This window comes from Sturnus vulgaris, chromosome 2 (genome assembly GCF_052056855.1).
Source record: "Sturnus vulgaris isolate bStuVul1 chromosome 2, bStuVul1.hap1, whole genome shotgun sequence".
In the NCBI taxonomy this organism is placed as follows: domain Eukaryota; kingdom Metazoa; phylum Chordata; class Aves; order Passeriformes; family Sturnidae; genus Sturnus; species Sturnus vulgaris.
The window spans coordinates 63,208,531-63,226,831 of record NC_142244.1 but is presented as its reverse complement, the minus strand read 5'-3'; the positions used below and the strand labels follow the sequence as shown (position 1 = coordinate 63,226,831).

At 37.8% G+C, this 18,301-nt stretch overlaps 1 long non-coding RNA gene across 1 annotated transcript; it reads left to right on the top strand.

The window, feature by feature from the left end:
* Positions 1–660: 660 nt before the first annotated feature.
* Positions 661–18,076, top strand: LOC148224825 (uncharacterized). Its single transcript, XR_015801515.1, has 4 exons — positions 661–8,447; positions 9,262–9,362; positions 10,704–10,851; positions 15,953–18,076. It is a non-coding gene; the product is annotated as an uncharacterized LOC148224825 (long non-coding RNA).
* The last annotated feature ends 225 nt before the right edge of the window (positions 18,077–18,301 follow it).

Genomic DNA, 18,301 nt, shown 5'->3' with positions numbered 1-18,301 from the left:
AACTTGAATGAAAGCAGTGACAAATCCTTATTTTGAGCACACAGATGTTGTTTGTGTACGTTATTTTCTTTCTGTCCGCAAAAGTCATCAAATGCAAAAACAATTTGCATGCAGACTTTTTCATATGTGCCTGTAAAAAGCTGTGCATATGTAAAACGAGTGCTGATAAATTAATGCTCTAGAACCCAACTAATATGAAATTTTCCACTTATAAAAGTTTTGGTGGCTTTTATCGGGGGAATAAAAAAAAAAAAATAAGCTTAAAGCTGAGTCATACGATTCCCTCTCAAGAAAGAAATATTTAGCAGAAGTACCGTTTAACTTCCTGGAAGGGAAGGTCTATCATTAATTGCAGTTGGAAAGCTGAGGGCTAGAACGCAGCTTAAGGCCAGCAGTCGGCGGCGGCAGAGGCGGCGTTTGCCCCAAAGCGGCGGCGGGCGTGCGGAGCGAGGCGCAGCCCCGCCATGCTCCGGGCCGGGCGGAGCGGGACCCGCTCTCCCTTCACCATCGCACGGAGAGCCAGCCTCGAAACGCTGGGCATCAGTGAAGCTGTCGGGTGCGCTGTGCAGGTGACACCCAAGCTGTGAAGCCGCCCGGCCGATGGCAGGGCGCTCCCCGCGGAGCACGGGCGGGGTCTCTCCCGTGGCAGCCCGGCTGCCTGCCCCGCTCCGCTGCTCCCGGGATGCTCCCGCACGGACTGCCTCTTCCCCGACACCCAGCCTCATGGAACAGGCAGGATTTATTGCTGGATGGGGGAGGAATTTCACCTGGGTTTGATTAACTGGAAAAGCTGGAGGCAGAGCTCGGTTACACTGTGTTACATAAGGTGGTGCAGGGTTCTAATATCTGTCGCAATCAAAGGCTAATGCAAATTCAGTGGGCACTGTAGTATCAGCGCTAATAATCAATGTTAAACTATGATGTATTATCTAGGTAGCATGCATAAAGAAAAGGGGAGTCCCGAAATGTCACAGTCATTTTAATTAGAGTAGTGTTGGAGCTGTGGAGGAAGGCTTGTCGCTATAGGGAAACTATGGTAAAATCCTGGTCAATTTTTTCTGGATAACACATTGTTAATTACACTGACATATGCTGAAATGAGTCTGTGTAGTTGCTCTCCTTGATGAAACAAGCTCTGTGTTTCTTATGAGACAAGATTTGAAATAAAGTACATAAATAGAATGGTAAAAACTCCTTTAATATTTCCTATCTTCCCTCACCCATATATTTCCCTTGTAGTTATTTTCAATCCACAAAATAATTAAAAATGGAGCAGGCACAGTATATCTATGAAAGTTGTCTCTCTTCCAAACAATGCACTTGCTTAGAACATGAAGGTTGTAGAAGTGAGTAAGAACATTTAATATACAAGTGCTTGAATCCATGTGTGTGAGGATTACTGCACCCCAGAAAGGGCAATGGTGCCCTTAACAATATTATACACCATCATCATTAAAACTCGGGACTAGAGAGTGCAATTCTTAATATACCTTTCACGTATTGCAAACTATATATTACATACATATACATATGTTAGTTAATCGCTTTGTCTGGTTTTTTTTTTTCCATTTCCAATATCACAATCTAGCAAGGTATGGATTATGGAGTATCACAGATCATCGTTGTTATGAATTACATGTTATCCGTGCTAAATTAGAAAACAGGAAGCAACAGAGGGCAGCTAGTACTTGCCCTTTACTATAATCTCCCAATAATCTGTTTTATCTAGCCTGTTCTTCAATTCTAGTTGTAATGATGATTCAACTTTTTCTCCCCTGACAAATTATTCCATTGTCTAACCTTCTGGACATTTCTGCCTAATGTGTAATTTTAATATTTAAGTTTTGAATTTCAGAACATTATTTCAGCTATAATGGTAAATGTGAAAGCCATCTCCTATCAATTAACAACCATCTGGGAGAGATGGAATTCAGAAATGAAGCAAAGTGCTGTACAATAGTGAATGATGAAGCAAAAAACCCCTGTGAACCAAATGAAATGGGGGTTTTGAAAGTACTTTCTGCAGCAGAAAAATGGTGACCTCTTCGAGTTTAAAAAAGTTTGTTTCTTTTGTACCTTGATAGTATATAAAATTCATAATTGTCAGTCTTACACGTGTCAAAAACTTTAGTAAGTTTCAGGTCTTGCATTGTGTCAAAAAGCAAAAAAGAAAGAGATAATTATTTGGAATTGTAGAAGTGGTTGCCTTCGGGGTGTTTTTGAGATTCTCAGTGGTTATTGTCTAGATTCTTGCAGAACACAAATGATTTTAAACATTATCACTTGAAAAAACCAAAAGAAAACATAATCATGTGTTTCCAAGAAGTTCAAGGGACTCAAGCCTAATGCTAGAAAATATTGGTAATTGAAGAATGGTACAGACAAGTCCCAAATAGTACTTAAGATCTAGATAGGCTTCAGCATATTGTCCCAGGATTTTGTAAAACTTGACTGCAATTCAGGTAAAGTTTTCTCAATGTATCGAGACGATAATAGATCTGGTTTATCAGATTTTCTCTTTTATGTACTTCTTGTAAACCCTAAAACTGATAAATAATGAGCACTGGGAATGTTCACAGTAGTGGCAATTTTCTTTGCCCATCACGTTAGATGAGGAGGGAATGCTGGCACATGGCTTTCACCATCAACCTCCTGGGTGAATCAGTCTGCTCTTTCTATAGGGTCCAAGCAGAGTTTCAGATTTCATAGGCTCAGGAGATGGCTGCAGCTCTCTCTGTGGGCTCCTTACGTAGTGGCTGGGTAAACCTGTTCCCAGCTCCCTTTTCTTCCTTGAGGATTAGTGAAACACAAGAAGCCTCACATAACAAGCAGTATAACTGGTGTCTGGCCTTTAGCTGGCTGTAAAGCCAAGTGGTTTCCCATACTACACATACTGCCAGGAAATGTCTAGCCCTAAAAAGACCCAAACGTTTTTCCCTCCAAATAAGAAGCTGGAGTTCAAAGTCTGTGTTTGTAATCTCCACTTAACTCCAAACCCTACAAAAGAAAGCACTAGAAGTGAAGACACACCAAAGCAACACAGTGTTACTCTGTCCCTGAACAGACAGGAGAATAATAATACAAAGGAAGAAACTTCCAGCTGGCAGGAACTTCGTTTTTCACTAGGAAATTATTGTAATACATTTCAGCTATAAGGAAATCCTCTTCCAATTTCATGCTACAGTAGGGTCCATAACAAAAATAAATGTGTGTTACCAACATAGATTAAATAGCTGCTGATTGAATATTACACCTGGGAGAGAGTTCAGCAGATACTTATGGCCTAAATTCTGACTTTTTTTGCCTTCAATCAATTTCCGTTTTTTCCCCTTTCAGTATCCTCCCTCACCACCCCCCCCTCAAAAAAAACCAGGAGAAAGATTTAATAATCCATAGCAGTCAAAACCAGTACATGTTGCTAAAATTGTGACCTATTACTTCAGATGAAGATATTCTGGTAATTTTTCAATGCAACTTTTTCAGTGCAACTTTTAGTTAATCACATAAAATACAAATAAAGTGTTTAATATACTTTACATAATATGAATATTTGAGGAGGTTAAATTCCTCCATGTCAATGTATGCCAGCAATGTAATTTAATCTGTGTATTGCTGACATAATTGACAATACAGGATTTTGTAAAGTAATCAGAGCAGTCACGAAATCAAATGAACTGGGAGGATTTACCAGCACAGTAGATTTTGACATTTCATTTGATGAATATATGTCATTTTGCATTGCCCATTCTAGTAACTATTTCTCATCTTGGGCAACAAATAATTTCACATACAAATATTGTTGCTGCCTACTTTCACATATAAATAAGAATTCAAATAATGTACAACCATTTAAATTTATTATTGAAGTTAGTTTATGTTCAACTTTGTATTGAAATTATAATTTATTAAACTTCAGTTTCTGTAGATGTACTGACAATACTGTTTTTACCAGATGAGAATTTCTGTCTAAACTAATGGTTTAAATAGAATGAGAAACGCACTCTCTCTAACTGGGCATTTTCCTTATACTGTTGAGCAAATCAAGCTTATTTTCTGGTGAAATGGACTAAACCCTGGTACATGGTACCAGTATTCTTACAAAGCAATAAGAATACTTTTCTTTTGAGGGCTGCTTCTTTCCTCAGACAACAATTTCCTATAACTTCAGGGAATGAAGTTTCCTTACATGCTGTTAAAAGCAGAAATTTACATGAACTGTATAAAAACATTGGAGGAAAAAAAGCTTATTGTCACAGGGAACTTTGCAAAGAGTATCCTCAACAGAGTTATCAACCAGTTGTTAGCTAGGATCACTGAAAGTAGCCTCCCTCAAAAATTGCTCTTTGCAAATTGTTACTTCATGCAGACGTTCACAGCCTCAATGCATTTCTTCCTTGAGGCATTGTTAGACAAAGCTCTTTCCCAGGGAGACCTGCAGCAGCACAAATTTGAAGACATTAAAAAAACCCCAATGCAAAACCAAAGCAAGCCAACAACAAAAAAACACATTAGCTAAATTGCATGTGTTCCTATAATACAGTAAACAAATAAACTGTCCTTTGCTCAATTTAGAAGTGAATAAAGTCTGTTTGCTTGCACTTACCCTCAACTGCCCTACTGGGAGGAATGGAAAGCATTCATCTCATGCACAGTTTTACCTTGTACTCATCATTTTACTTTTATCTCCTTCCCTGACTCCACATCACAAGAACATATTGTAAAACTACTGACATATGTTGAAAAAACTGTAGCAGCAGTGTTAGCAATACAACTATTTTTCTTCTTATTTGGACAAATCTTGTTTTAGTACATAGAAAGCTAACCTATTTCATTAATATTTTCCGAGATTGCTTTTTGCCTTCGAACTTTGCTTAGTAAGATGGATTTCATTTTATTTAATGAGCTTACCTTTCAGCAACTCATCTTGATGTTGGATTTTATTGTCTTATGCATACTCCCAATATCTCAGCTTCTGTCAAAATAAATGTAATGCACAGTGCCAGATGCAAGGATAAAACCTACTGAGTTTAATGGAAGAATTGTCAACTTTTCAACAGGTATCTGTCTACTGCTCAAGACTAGAATCTCCTTTTATTTAAATGAGGCCATGTTCTCATATTGACAGTTGGAGCTTTTTTTATTACTTCCTCTAGCATGTTGTTTCTTCTACCTAAGTAAGGCTTCCCTTAAACTTAGCTAGATTAGATTAAATTTACCAAATTTTGCCTTTGCAATATTTTAGCTGAAGAATATGTTTTTCAGGACAGCATTTACCTCAGCTAATTTTAAAGCTGGAGTTCACTAATGCACATGCAGGTGATGGCAGTGTATATGTCGGTATCTGAGACATCTATGCCAGGTAAGGGTAAATGTGTGTCTTGTCCCTGCAGCCTCTCTGCAACACACTGCTTCTCTGCTAAAAAATGATGGTTCTCAAAAACTGAGATACAATAGTAATTACACAGACTGTTTTGGTAGTTCTTGTGATTATCATCCAGTGTTGCTCTCTGTTGCTTCAAAACTATTGCCCTGTGCATGTGTGTCTGACTCCTACCTCTCTTAATTCTGTTAAATCCTGCTTATGTCTTCCAGCTGCAACTCTGCCAGCTTCTCTGTCTGCCAGAGAACCGTTGTTCATCCTTTCCGCTGTGCTTTGCTAAGGCATCTTTCTTTTTGAGTAAAACATCTAGATAGCAAGATAAGAAGAGGAAACCCTGCCTAATCTAGCATACAGGATTGAAATATTTCTTAGCTTTCTCTCTCTGTTTGCTTTACCCTTGTCAGAGCAGATTGCTATGCAGACGGACACAGTCACATTTGAAGTGACAGATTTATGTCTAAAACATGTAACAGAGAGTGTCAGGAACCAAACCTGGGCCTTTATTCCATATGGCATATATAGATGGCTTCCATCAGCTCAGCATAGAGAAAACCCCTCTGTAGGTCTGTATTCAACTGAGCTGTTTGAAATATCCAAATGCAGAGCCAGACACAGGTGTGATCCCTAATCAGTGCCCAAAGATCAGGCTCAGAAGCTGGCTCTCTTTATTGAGAGAGTGCTCATAGTGTGCCAGACCTTGGTCTCATATTGCAAAATGTGCCTCCAGAAGCAGTACAGGCATGTGCTGATTCTGATCCTAGTGTTTTCAATGTATGCTGTACACACATGCTGTGCAAAGACACATGCAGTATTAAGTGTAACCCAAGTTATTAAAACTCAAATGGGAATATCAGAGAGCTGCTTGTACTTTGTACGCAGACCTGGATAACAGCTAAAAGTCTAGGCAACAGGAGATGTAATCTTCCCTTTTTCAGAGCAAGAATTCCCCAGGAGGCACTTTCAACATTATGGAAATGGCATGAAAATACAGAATGGTTTGGATTAGAAGGGACTCAAAGAATATCTGTGTCCTATGCCCCTGCCATTGGCAAGGACACCTTCTACTAGACCAGGTTACTTGAACAGCCAACTGCAGTCTTTTCAGGAACCCACAGCTAGAGGCACAGTCCCTCTCTCTAGAAAGGGTTCCTCATTTTGCTGTGAGGAGTTTCACTGTTGCCAGAACAAAAAGGGTTCGTTCACTTGGTCATTCTGGTCTAGGAACAATGCCTTCTTACCAGCCCCTTGGCTTGTTTTTGAAGGTGGCTTGTTACTCCATTACATATGCAGTGTGAATACCTCAGACATAGCCCCTACTATTCACATATTTCAGGAATAATCTTATGCACTTATCTTTGTGTAATTTGAGGTTGTTGTGTTGTTGGAGTGTTTTTTAATTATTTGACTCCAGATTTCCTTAGGCCTAATAACTGTTTAAGAGTTTCAGAGTTTCAAACTGTAATACACCATAGATAGTGGAATAACAGAATCATAGAATGGATTGTATTGCAGATGACCTGAAAGATCTCCTAGTTCCAAACCGCCTAGTGTGGGCAGGAAGCCTTCCATTAGACCAAGATGCTCAGAACTTCATCCAACCTGGCCTTAAACAGTTCCAGGACTGAGGTATCCACAACTTCTCTGGGCCACTTGTTTCAGTGCTTCACCATCTCCACAGTAAAGAATTTCTTCCTAATATTTAATCTAAACCTACCTTCTTTCAGTTTTGTTATAAAATAAAAGGTGATGATGCATTTTTCTCCAAGGCTTTATCATGATTCATAAACCACACTGTTGAATGCGAAAAGAATGTGAAAATATTGTGGTGTCATGTAGATAAAGTGGTTAAAATGTTCGAGTAAAAAAAATGGGAAAGAGAAAACACTTGACTGTCAATTGATAAAATGTGAAGAAACAGGAGCATCAGCACAATCTTCTTCCCTATGCAGTTTAACAGCTGAGTTTTGGATAACAGGGCTACTGTGCAATGAACTAAAAGTTAAGCTACATGGAGCTCAATTCATTTCACCCAGCTTCACATTGTCTAAGCCTGAGACAATGATCCTAGATTTTCTTCAAAAAGAATCAGAATTTTCAGACTGCACTTCATTATATTCTCAAATAAGTATGCAAACCAGACCAGCTGAATCACTGTCAGGTTGCCTGAAAAAAAGGTTACTGGGGGAATGAGTCAAGAGTTTATATTTTTTTCTGCCAGCTGGACTGCAAAATTAACTTGTAGGAAGGGCCTCCAAAAAGAAGGCTGTAGAAATCTCCAAAGTTAGGGTAGGGGAGAATGAATGATCTCAGGAACTGAGGAAAAATTACTGTTGAGGATGACCAAGGGAAACACAATAGAGAAATATTATAAGAAAAGTGATGTTCCAATTATAGAAGGAACAGAAGATTTTGGGAGAATGCAGTTTACATTTTTAAGCCTGCCCAGAGAAAAGGCCTTTCAAGCCCAGAAAAGGGCTGGGAAATGTGTAACTAGCAAAAAGCATCTTGAGGTAGAAGATTGCCTAACAGTACACTAATGTGACTGATGTGGGGTTTTTTTAATTTTTTTTTTTTCATTTGATCACTGCTTATGGAATGTATGTTTTCATTCACTCTGATTTAAAAAAAAAAAAAAAAGAGCTGTTCTTGAGAATAAATACTGCTTATTTTTTCTGTCTTGTCTGAGTTGAAGTAGAAGACCACAGGAGTGAGAATTCTTTTAATGGTTTTAGTAGTCATACTTTAAGAAAAATATACAGGTTGAATGACTTCAAAATTCTAATCAAAGCTGTAACAAACTATATTGATTTTAATCCAGCTTATAATAAAAATACAAATAATATTTTCTGAATTTTAAAATAACCAACCAAACAAAAAAACCCAACCTAAACCAAAACTCCCACCCTCTTCCAAGTCCTGAGGATCACATTGGAATCAGACAATCCTATAAACTGATTTTTAAATTTATTTTTAGGTACTCTCTACTGCTATGAGGAACTTAGCATTAGAACGTATGCACTCTTTGGATGGAGATGAACACATATAATAATTCTACAGATTGACACTTGTGAGTACAGCTTGTTTTTTATGCTTAAGTGCCCACAGAAGAATAGCAAAGTAGAACCTCAAGAATAATTTCTCCTGCTCTACAATAGTGTCATATGTATATAAATTCCAGAGTGGAACTTTTCAAAATGCATTGCACTGGGAGTTAATTTGATTTATTTACAATTACCCTCTGCATGCTCCTAAATCTCTTGCTTTATGACTTAGTAGAGAAGCTTTCTTTTTTATATTTCTACTGAGTATTATCTTGGTCTTCATTAAATCTTATCTCACTAAATTACTGCAGCCAAAGTGTCAGATCATCTAGATGCATCTTCATTTGTTTGTGCTTAAATACCCCACTTGTTAGAGGGTTGAGATTGGAATATTTTAGTGCATAGTCAGTTCTGGATATATTTATTAATTCAGTTCTGGGCTTTGCTAGACCACAATTTTGCTAGGCCTTAGACCTTGTCAAATAAACATAAAATATTAATTAGCTTGAAGAAAAAAAAATCCTTTTCAGAACAGTTTTTTGATAGATCTTCTACAAAATCAGAAGACTATAAGAAGACTTCAAAACAGGATGTGTTTCCTGCGTAGTATAATCTTCCAGGCATGCTGTAATTTAGGCGATATGCATATACGTCATTTAAATTATCAGTATTTTGCATAAATTGTTATGTCTTTCTGTATCCAGAGACACTGTTCTCTTTTTTCATATAAACCAATGTAATTTAACTACAGGTAAACATAAGCCCCCTTCACTTCTCTTTTCAAATACAAAGAAAGATACCTTATTGCAGGTGGTGCTGATGGTATCCTATGTCTTTTAGGTGAGATGGTGTGACAACCCACCCTTAATGGGAAGAGCCTCTACAGATGGTTTTAAAGATATCTTGCTTTTGGTAGGAAGGAACATATTTTACAAGTGCTAGTAAGTACAGATACACATTGCCTAGAGCAGAACTGGTACAGACATTGGTTTAAGACGAAGCTTTGCTGTTCCGTGGTGTCCTCACTGTGAAATAGGAAGAGATGTCTAGGACTGTGGAGACACAGGCTAGGAAGTCCACAGTCTGCATCATCATGTGATATGCATTGCAAAATTCATGTCCAGCTTCAGCCTAGATCCAGCCTAAACCAAACTAAGCTTTAACAGATACGACACAGAGTCAAGATGCAGTTTGGCAAAGTTAATATGGCATGGTTTCTTTTGACAGAATTAAATTTTTTTTAATGCTCAAACTAGTGAATCTCCTACCTAGCTTGGTGTTACTCTACACAGAATGACTATCAAAAATCTCTGCTAGATCCTCATTTGCCATACTTCATTTTAGACACATGGCATATGTTACTTGAGTATAAGAATTATTTTCACAATATGTGCCAGTTCTACACTTTTTGTCCCTGATGCCTATTTTGAATAGCACCTGCTTCTGAACATCTATCTTTTTTTTTTTTCTGTGACTGGTAAATGGTGTATTTTTATTTTTTGGCAGTACTCATGCATCTGCTGTGGGCCAACACAAGTTAGGAAAAGGTCAGTGAAATAATATAGGAAACGCAATTGCAACCTCCTGAATTAAATATTTTATTCATAATCTCTGGAGTGCTATAGAAACATGACATTTTCTGCCAATGCATTAAATTTCTATACATACAAATATAGATATACCCACAGATGCTGAATAATTGCAGAGCATAAACATGAACTAAATTTATGTTTTAGATAGCTGTATGATCTTTTAAAGGTTTTTTTGAGTTTTGTTAATTTTTTTTTTCAGTTTGATGAAGTTTTACTTTACTTTCTTCCCATCTTTCAAACACTTTTGTCTCTTTTGGAAGCCCAAGATTAATTAGTTGATTCTCTCTTTTCTAATTCCATCTACAGTTCAGAGGCACGTAAAACCACAAAGCAAGATAATAACCAATAAATGGAATAATTAATTCAATGCACTGAAACTAATTTTAATTTATATTTCTCAAAGATTCTCACTAGGGAATGGAGAACCTGGAGTTCTAGGGACTGAGCTGCTCCAGTTCTGGTTGTTTTGAATATGTTGTGGACAGAAACAGTTTCTGTAAAATTGGAAGTTACGACAGCTAAAATCAGAGGGGAAATTAATAACCAAAAAAATTTTTAAATTAGCAAGAAGTAAGAAAAAATTAAGAATTATTTCAATCATAAGCTCTTTTAATCAAAACTATTTTGTCTGCTTCACAAAGGAAAATGAGTATCTAAATCCCTGATCAGCCCGCTGATTTCTTCTCACAGCTCTGCTACTTGGTGACACAGACCCTTGCCATGGCTCACGTCCTGCAGAGAACTAGCCCATCATTACTGGCCCTGAGATCAGTGGGAAACACCAGGAATCTCTGCTGCACTGGGCATGCAGAGCTGCATCTGCCTGCAGGAGCTCCAGGTTTATTAGGGTCTGTGATGTGCTATGGTGGTGGCCACGACGGGTGCTGGGACTGTGCCTGAGGCTCACCGTGTGTGTTTCTGATGCCAGAGCTACCTGGAACACATATCTTCCACAGTAACCTCTTCCTAGCAGCCATGCTAAAGTTCCTTGAAGAGTTTCCTTGGTCCCTGGACCAATCCAGTTGGCACAAAACCACTTTGCTGAGCCAAGGGTCCCCTCATGAGTATTGTCCTACTGTCCCTGCTGTTCCAACTCTCCCGCTAATAACTAAACAAAATCCACTTGCTTGGAAAATCAGTCAGTTCAGTAAGAAGACTGATATGTTCATTAACTTTAAGAAATTAGGACAAAGAAATCAACATTTTAGGATCAAAGAAATAATCAGCCTTATGACAAACGTGACTTAGACATGTTTTGTGAAAAATGAATTCTCACTTATCTTTAGTGTACATTTTGTTTCCTAGCCCCCCAAAATCAACAAACAGTGAGTACAGTCCTAATTTTTAGGATGAACTTTAATTATCTACTTTACACCTTGAAACTTGAGTTCATATTCCTTTTTCCCCCATCAGAATTGGCTCAAAAAAATCTATTTTAGTACTTAATAATTTCTTAAGTATTGGATAGATGCTTTATTTTCCCACCCTTTCCTGTGATACACATTAGTACCCACGTCATAATGTTAGTGTTTTGAGATAATTGCAAGAAAGACCCACTAGATAACTATTTTTGCTCAGTACTTTATTTAATGAAATGGATTTAAATAGACTAATGTTTTAGGCACAAATCAAATAAATAAGCACTCACTAAAGAACCCCACTTACATGCCAGAAAGGGTAAATCTTTAATGACTGGAATCACTGAAATTTCCTTTAATGTTTTCTGGCCCCATTTTCAATTAAAATGCAGTACATTATTAATGCCATGGAAGGGACAGCAAAGTAAGCAAATAAAAAGTTCAAAATAGGGCTCCATATCTAATAAGCAACCATGACAAAAGTGCCACAATACAAAACTTCATAGTAATTTTTCCATTGCTCATAACAAAGTAACTAGTGGAGCATAAAGCTAACAATTATTGTGTGTTGATAGTTCAAGCACAGTATGCTTTTAAAATGCTATCAAACAGTAGCAAACTATGCCAGAAAGCACAGCCTCATCCGATAGCTTTATGCAAAATACAGACACTTACCAAGTCTTAAAATCTTGTACAAAGTACTATAACGTGTTCCTAGGCTTCATATTATGCTGTAAAATGCAATGAAAAAGCCCTAGCCAATAACAAACAAAAATTCCTCATTTGCCTGCTAGGTATTCCAGAGACTTTTTTTTTTAGAGTTTTTAAAGTAATACTATTCCCTTGTGTGTGTGATCTGTTTTTTGGATAAGCTTTACAGCCTTCATGTGGGTCCTTTCTGTTCTTTATTGACAAGAGCATCTTGCCAAATCAAGGTTTTTTCCATTTGTCTTTTCAACAATCCTAACATATTTTGGGTGTCCCTTGACACAGAAATATAGTTTGTATACATAGCCGTTGTGTTCATTTGATTTAGAAAGTGAAATAAAGCAGGTTAGTCTCTGGAAGAAAACCAGTTTAGATCTGGAAAAAAAAGGAAGGTGGCTGAAGAGTGAGGGGTTCATCTCAAAATGAGCAATCGTTTTATGCTCTGAAGAATCCTGAAGGATTATTTTGATGATACCTGTTTACTGTTCTTTTTGCTGCTAGGTTAACATAGTGAAGTGCTTCCTTCTGACACTGAATTCAGCTTCAAGTCTATAATTTACACCTTTTAGAATGAAAGCAAAAAAAGAGTAAAGGTGCTATAATTCAGGCAACTCTTTCCTTAACTGAATCTATTAATTTACCTATTATATACATTGGTTACGTAACCTTTAGCAACTACAATCTACTCACCTTTTAGTTAGGTCTGCTCTTATGACTTACAAAATTATTAGTCCGTGGTTTAGCAAGAGCAAATGTGCAACTGGAATCACATTAGCATGTTTAAAGGCATGTAACACACCTTGTAAAGAGATCAAATATTGAATTAGTAAGTGTGTAAGATTTCAAAAAATTATCAACTAGTGAGTTTTGGAATAAAAGTGGCAATAAGACGACAAATTTCTACATAGAATTTCATATTTCCAAAAAGTTGGAAGTTCCATTTGGAGGTTTTCAGTAAAACCTAACAAAATATTTCATTGTCATATCTACTCTGGATGTGAAAACTACGAAGGCTCAGGATTCAGGTCAGATTGTAAATTTATTTTATTCTTTCAAGTCTGTAGGTCCAGTGTGTGTGTGGGCCAAACAACCATATTTGCCCCGCGGTATTTTCCGGTTTTGCTGAGAGATTATGGCTGTAAAGATGAAGTCTCTCTGCCCTGCTGCCATGCTGTCCAGAGCTCTGCTCAAAATTACAGGAGTATCTGTCTCTCCCAAATTATTGCTGCTCCCAATATTTAGCAGCCTGAAGAGAACCACACTTTTTATTAGGAGTGGAATTTCTAGTAATGCTGTATTCCTATGAAAAGCTTTTAGAGTATAGTGATATTTTGACAGAGGCAGAGTGGAGGAAGTTGTATTATAAGTTGTTCATGCTGTAGCTGTCCTGTGAATATATAGAGGTTGTCAACCACCAAGGTTGCTGTGTTTTTCAGCAGTCACTCAGTGCCAAGCAGCATGATGGAGGATTGCTACATTCAGCATTCGAGTCCTAGGCAATCCATACTGTATAACAGGAGTTCCTGAATAATATAACAAGACAGCAGATGACAGTGACTGCTTCAGTTTGGCTCATCTTAGCCTCTTAAAGGTTCAGTTGCCCACATCCTTCTTTCTCTGCCAAATGAGACTGTAATAAAAACATAACGTAAAATCTTGAATTTTATAAGCAGAGGAGTAATTAAGCTAATTACGTCCATCTAGTTTTAGAATTGCTAGGTGCTGCTGCAGAGTGCAGTGGGTCTCTCAGGAACATCAACATCATTGTTACCAGATGGAAATAAATATTTCTTTTCTGTCTGAGACTCCGAGCCCAGTCTCTGAGGGCTCATCTGCTCAGTCTGCTGTGGCTGTAGTTTCTTTGAGACATTTTTTGGAGACACAGCCAATTCAATGCCATTTATCTCTCTCTTTTCTGGGATCTGGAGAAGTTGTTGCTTATTGCTTCACAGTGTATGCCGTTTGAAGTGACAGCCTCATAAGACAAGGAGGATACCGCTTGTGATATTGCCTCTGTTTGTGTCCATTGTTTCCTGCTGTGGTGTACACAGCTTCATTTTTGTGAAGATTCAGCAACTGCTGTAAGACCAAATCATTCCAAAGCTTTTTTCTTGGTGTCCTTTTCTTTTATTTGTCTTTTTTTGTCCTTTTTTTATCCCTTTTCCCTTTACATCTGCAAATTCCCAGTGAGTCTGACATCAGTGGGTTTGGTTTTCTGTTGAAAAATGTGAGGAGGTGACAGCCTGTGCTGTCATTACTGAGGAGGCTGGATGGGATTCTACAGCTGCTTTTCTGAGGTGCTTAATTAGGTTGACACTGCCACTAAACTCTTACCTTGGGGATCACGTGAGAATAGCAGCTAGATGTCCAGATCCATATTTCACCACAGAATGCCTAGAGTCAAATCCACTGAGCTGTGGCCACATGTCAGATGTTGATATGCATGGTCACCTGTTTAACTGTAGTATCCTTACAGGATAATAATTGCTTAGGACAGGTAAATATTTTTTTCCAGCCAGTATAAACAAATTTATGTCTACTTTGTTTTGAGAGGGAAACAGGAAGAAGCGTGATTTTCTATGCCAGTGGTCTGGTCTCTTACTACTGACTGGAAAATGTAACAAATCTTGATAGCTTCTTCAGCGTTGCTGCTCCTTTTGGGCAGTTCCAAGTACCACTGACCTTTCCCTAACTGAGCAACACTTAAACCTGTGTTATTTCTAAGCACTCTCCCAAATGTGTCAGAAGCATTTCTACTTGTTGAGAACTGCAAGCTGGCGCCTTAAAAAATCTGGTGAGTTTTGAGTACCATAATATGACAAGTATGTTAATGTGTCATCAAGAAGGAGGCAAAAGAAGTAGCACATTTTTGAACATGCAAATCCTAAGCAGTCAAATGGTGTTGTGTCAGACTGCTTCAAAATGCCTTCTTTGGACTGAGAATAACTTTATGAGCAGAGAATTTATACAATGTTATAAGCCTCTAAAAACATGTGGTTATAATGAAGTGCATCATTAGATGAACTTAACTGTTGCTACAGTCATGATGTTATGAATTCAAAGAAAGAACAGCACTTAGCAGATAATCTCCTAAGTAACTAAGATCCATGATCCACCCTGCAAAACATATTATATCTCAGCAGTATTGTTTCTAAATACCATTAATCACAAGTCTTAGACAAGACATTGACAGCAGTTTGGGTTTGTCAGGGAAAGACATGTTTTAATTCTTAAGATAAATTATATGCTATTTATGTTCTTTTAAACCACTTTGAATAATTCCTAAGCTACCTAGAACAGAACATTTTTCATATTTTTGTTATATGAAGCACAGAAATGTTTACTTTTTAATTGATATTCCTCTTTCAACTGATGCAAATTCATTGGAAGTTGACTTGTGGCAGGATTTCTCCTGGCAAAATCTTAGTCTTAGACACTATACACATTAAAGTTTTGGGTCAGAGAAGTTAGTATTTTCTGTGAAATTAACTCATCAAGATGAAATCTTTCTATGCTAGAACAGAGATTTGAAGAATGAGTAAACCTTGCAAAGTGTTGGCTAACTTAATTGATGATTCATTTTTCTTAATTTTTGTTGTTTTGCTTTGTAATTATTCCCCTTTGTAAGTACTGTGTGCGTATCTAGTAAGATTTATGTCTAGTCCAATTCTGCTGTTCAACTTCTTCCAATTTCTAATTAAAAAAAGCATAAAAGTATATAATTGGTGGTAAGATGATGATATAAGCAAGACCCAAATTGTGCATCTTATTAGGTTACACCACTAGATATTTCCTGCTGAACTCAGTTAAAACAAGTGTGCATTCTGAACTTGCAATTTATGAAGCTACAGCTGGGTTTTTTTCTATCCACAGGTCTTACTTAGCATAGAAGACACAGACCTGTGTCTCCTTGGAGGACCAGAAGGACTGAAGTCAGTGTCAATCCTCTAACCCATGATTCCTCATGTATTTATGTTTCATAGTGAAGCCAAGCCGGGCAATGTGGTGTATACAGCAATATGGTGCATACAGCAAGAAGTGCTTGGAGCCAACATTACATTTATCTGTCTTTACACAGAAAACACAGCTCAAACATACAAATAAATTATTGTTCGAGATTAATTTTCATGTGTAGGCTGTACTGTTGTGACTGTGTTTGTCTTGTACAAATTTGGTGAGATGTCTGCATCTAAACTGGAGGGTTCCCTATTAAAAAAGAAATAGGTACTCTTAAGGCATATTTCTTGTGATATACTTTAGTAGCTGTCTACTTTAGAATGAGATGAATCACTCCACACAGCTGCCATTCCTCCCTGTGTTTTATAAAAGGCATCTAGATGACTAAATCGGATGTAGGTAATTACTTTGTACTTTGTGCAACTGACAGGAAATGTAATATGAAATGCATTTGCTTAAGTCTTAACAAGAGAGGACATAAGCTAAAGCATTTTTCTTCATATTTGCAGTGGGGTAACAGCATCCATGCTGTCAGTTATTGAAGTTCAGCTGACACAAAATAACTTGTGAAGCCATAATACAATTTTACCTACATTTTCAGTAGTATTGAAAGCAGTTGAAACTATTCAAGCTTTTAGTGCTGGAAAACCCCATATTAAGTATGCTCAAATATTTCAGATTTAATTCAGCTCCTCTGTTATTTTGAGTCAATTATGTGTATCAGCTGGAGATTGATCAATAATAATAATAATAATAATAACAACAATAACAATAATAAATTAGGTCTCTACTACTGCATTTCCTGGCTAGCTGCCTAAAGAAAAAACCTTACTCCTTTGGCTCCCCCTTTGTGTGTACTTAATCAAATTAGCCTGAAATAGAAAAAGCAATATACAGATCAAAGGAAAACATTCAACTATAAATTACCTGCTTGTGTCTTATGCTTACTCACCTTCCTTCAAATAGGAAAGGAAGTACTAGAATTTCTTTTGCCTACTTAGTTGTTCATTAAGGACATTTCACATAGCCTAGGACCAAAAGGACATAGAGCTGTCCAAATACAAGTCTCCTGTGCACTTGTCTAACTGATGGTTCATAACCTACTGGAAGTGGGATGCAAAGACTTAAATAGGCATCATCAGACAAAGTGGAAGTTAGAAAGGATGAAAAATAATGACAATATATCACATGATGAACTTCTCATCCCCCAATGCTCCCAGGTCCTTCCCAGCAGAGCTGCTCTCCCCCAGGCCAGCCCCATCCTGTGCTGGTTATTCCTCCCCAGGGGCAGGACCCTTCCCTTGCCCTTGCTGAACCTCATCAGGTTTCTCTCTGCCCAACTCTCCAGCCCATCAAGGTCCCACTGAATGGCAGCACAGCCTTCAGCTGTGTCAGCCACTCCCCCATTCCATATCATCAGCAAACTTGCTGGGAGCACATTCTATCCCTTCATCCAGGACATTGATAAACAAGTTGAATAAGGCTGGACTCAGTACTGATCCCTGGGGGATGCCACTGACTACAGGCCTGCAAATGGATTCTGCTCTGCCATTCAGCCACTTCTGCATCCAACTCAGTGTCCATTCACTTAATCCACATTTCCTGAGCTTAACTAAGAGGATATTATGGGAAACATTGTCAAAAGCCTTGCTGAAGTCAAGATAACCTCCACTCCTCTGTCCTCGTTGACGTCTCCTGCTGTGTCCTCACAGAAGTCTATAAGATTGGTGAAGCATGATTTCTCCTTAGTGAATCCATGCTGAAGAAAAGGATATTACTACCATATCACAGTGGGATGTACATGGATAAAATTATTTAGCTGACAATTTGCCCTAGGATGTCTACAGAAGGTTCTTACCATCTAACTGAAGCACAGAAGTCAAGAACCCATTGCAATAAAGTTAGTATTCCATGAAGAAAGACAGCATAATGATACTGATTTTAATGAGCTACATTAACTTCTTGGAGTGTTTTTTCTCTCCACTGAAGGAATCTAAAGAAGTTTTGCTTAGGTATCTCAATAAAGTGCCTGAGGTTTCACAAGTGATATTGCTTGTTCTTAATTCTACCCATACGTTCTCACTTAGGTACTTAAATTTTTTAAATTGTTTTAAAGACCTAACTTTTCGCTTTCTGGTCCTGTAGTTAAAGTCACAGACCTGAAGTTATACACACTGTCTGGGAATGGGGTGGAAGAAAAATGCAAGAGCACCTTTGCACTCTGAGAAGGGGAAGAAAAGCTTGAACTAACTACTCAGTAGGCAA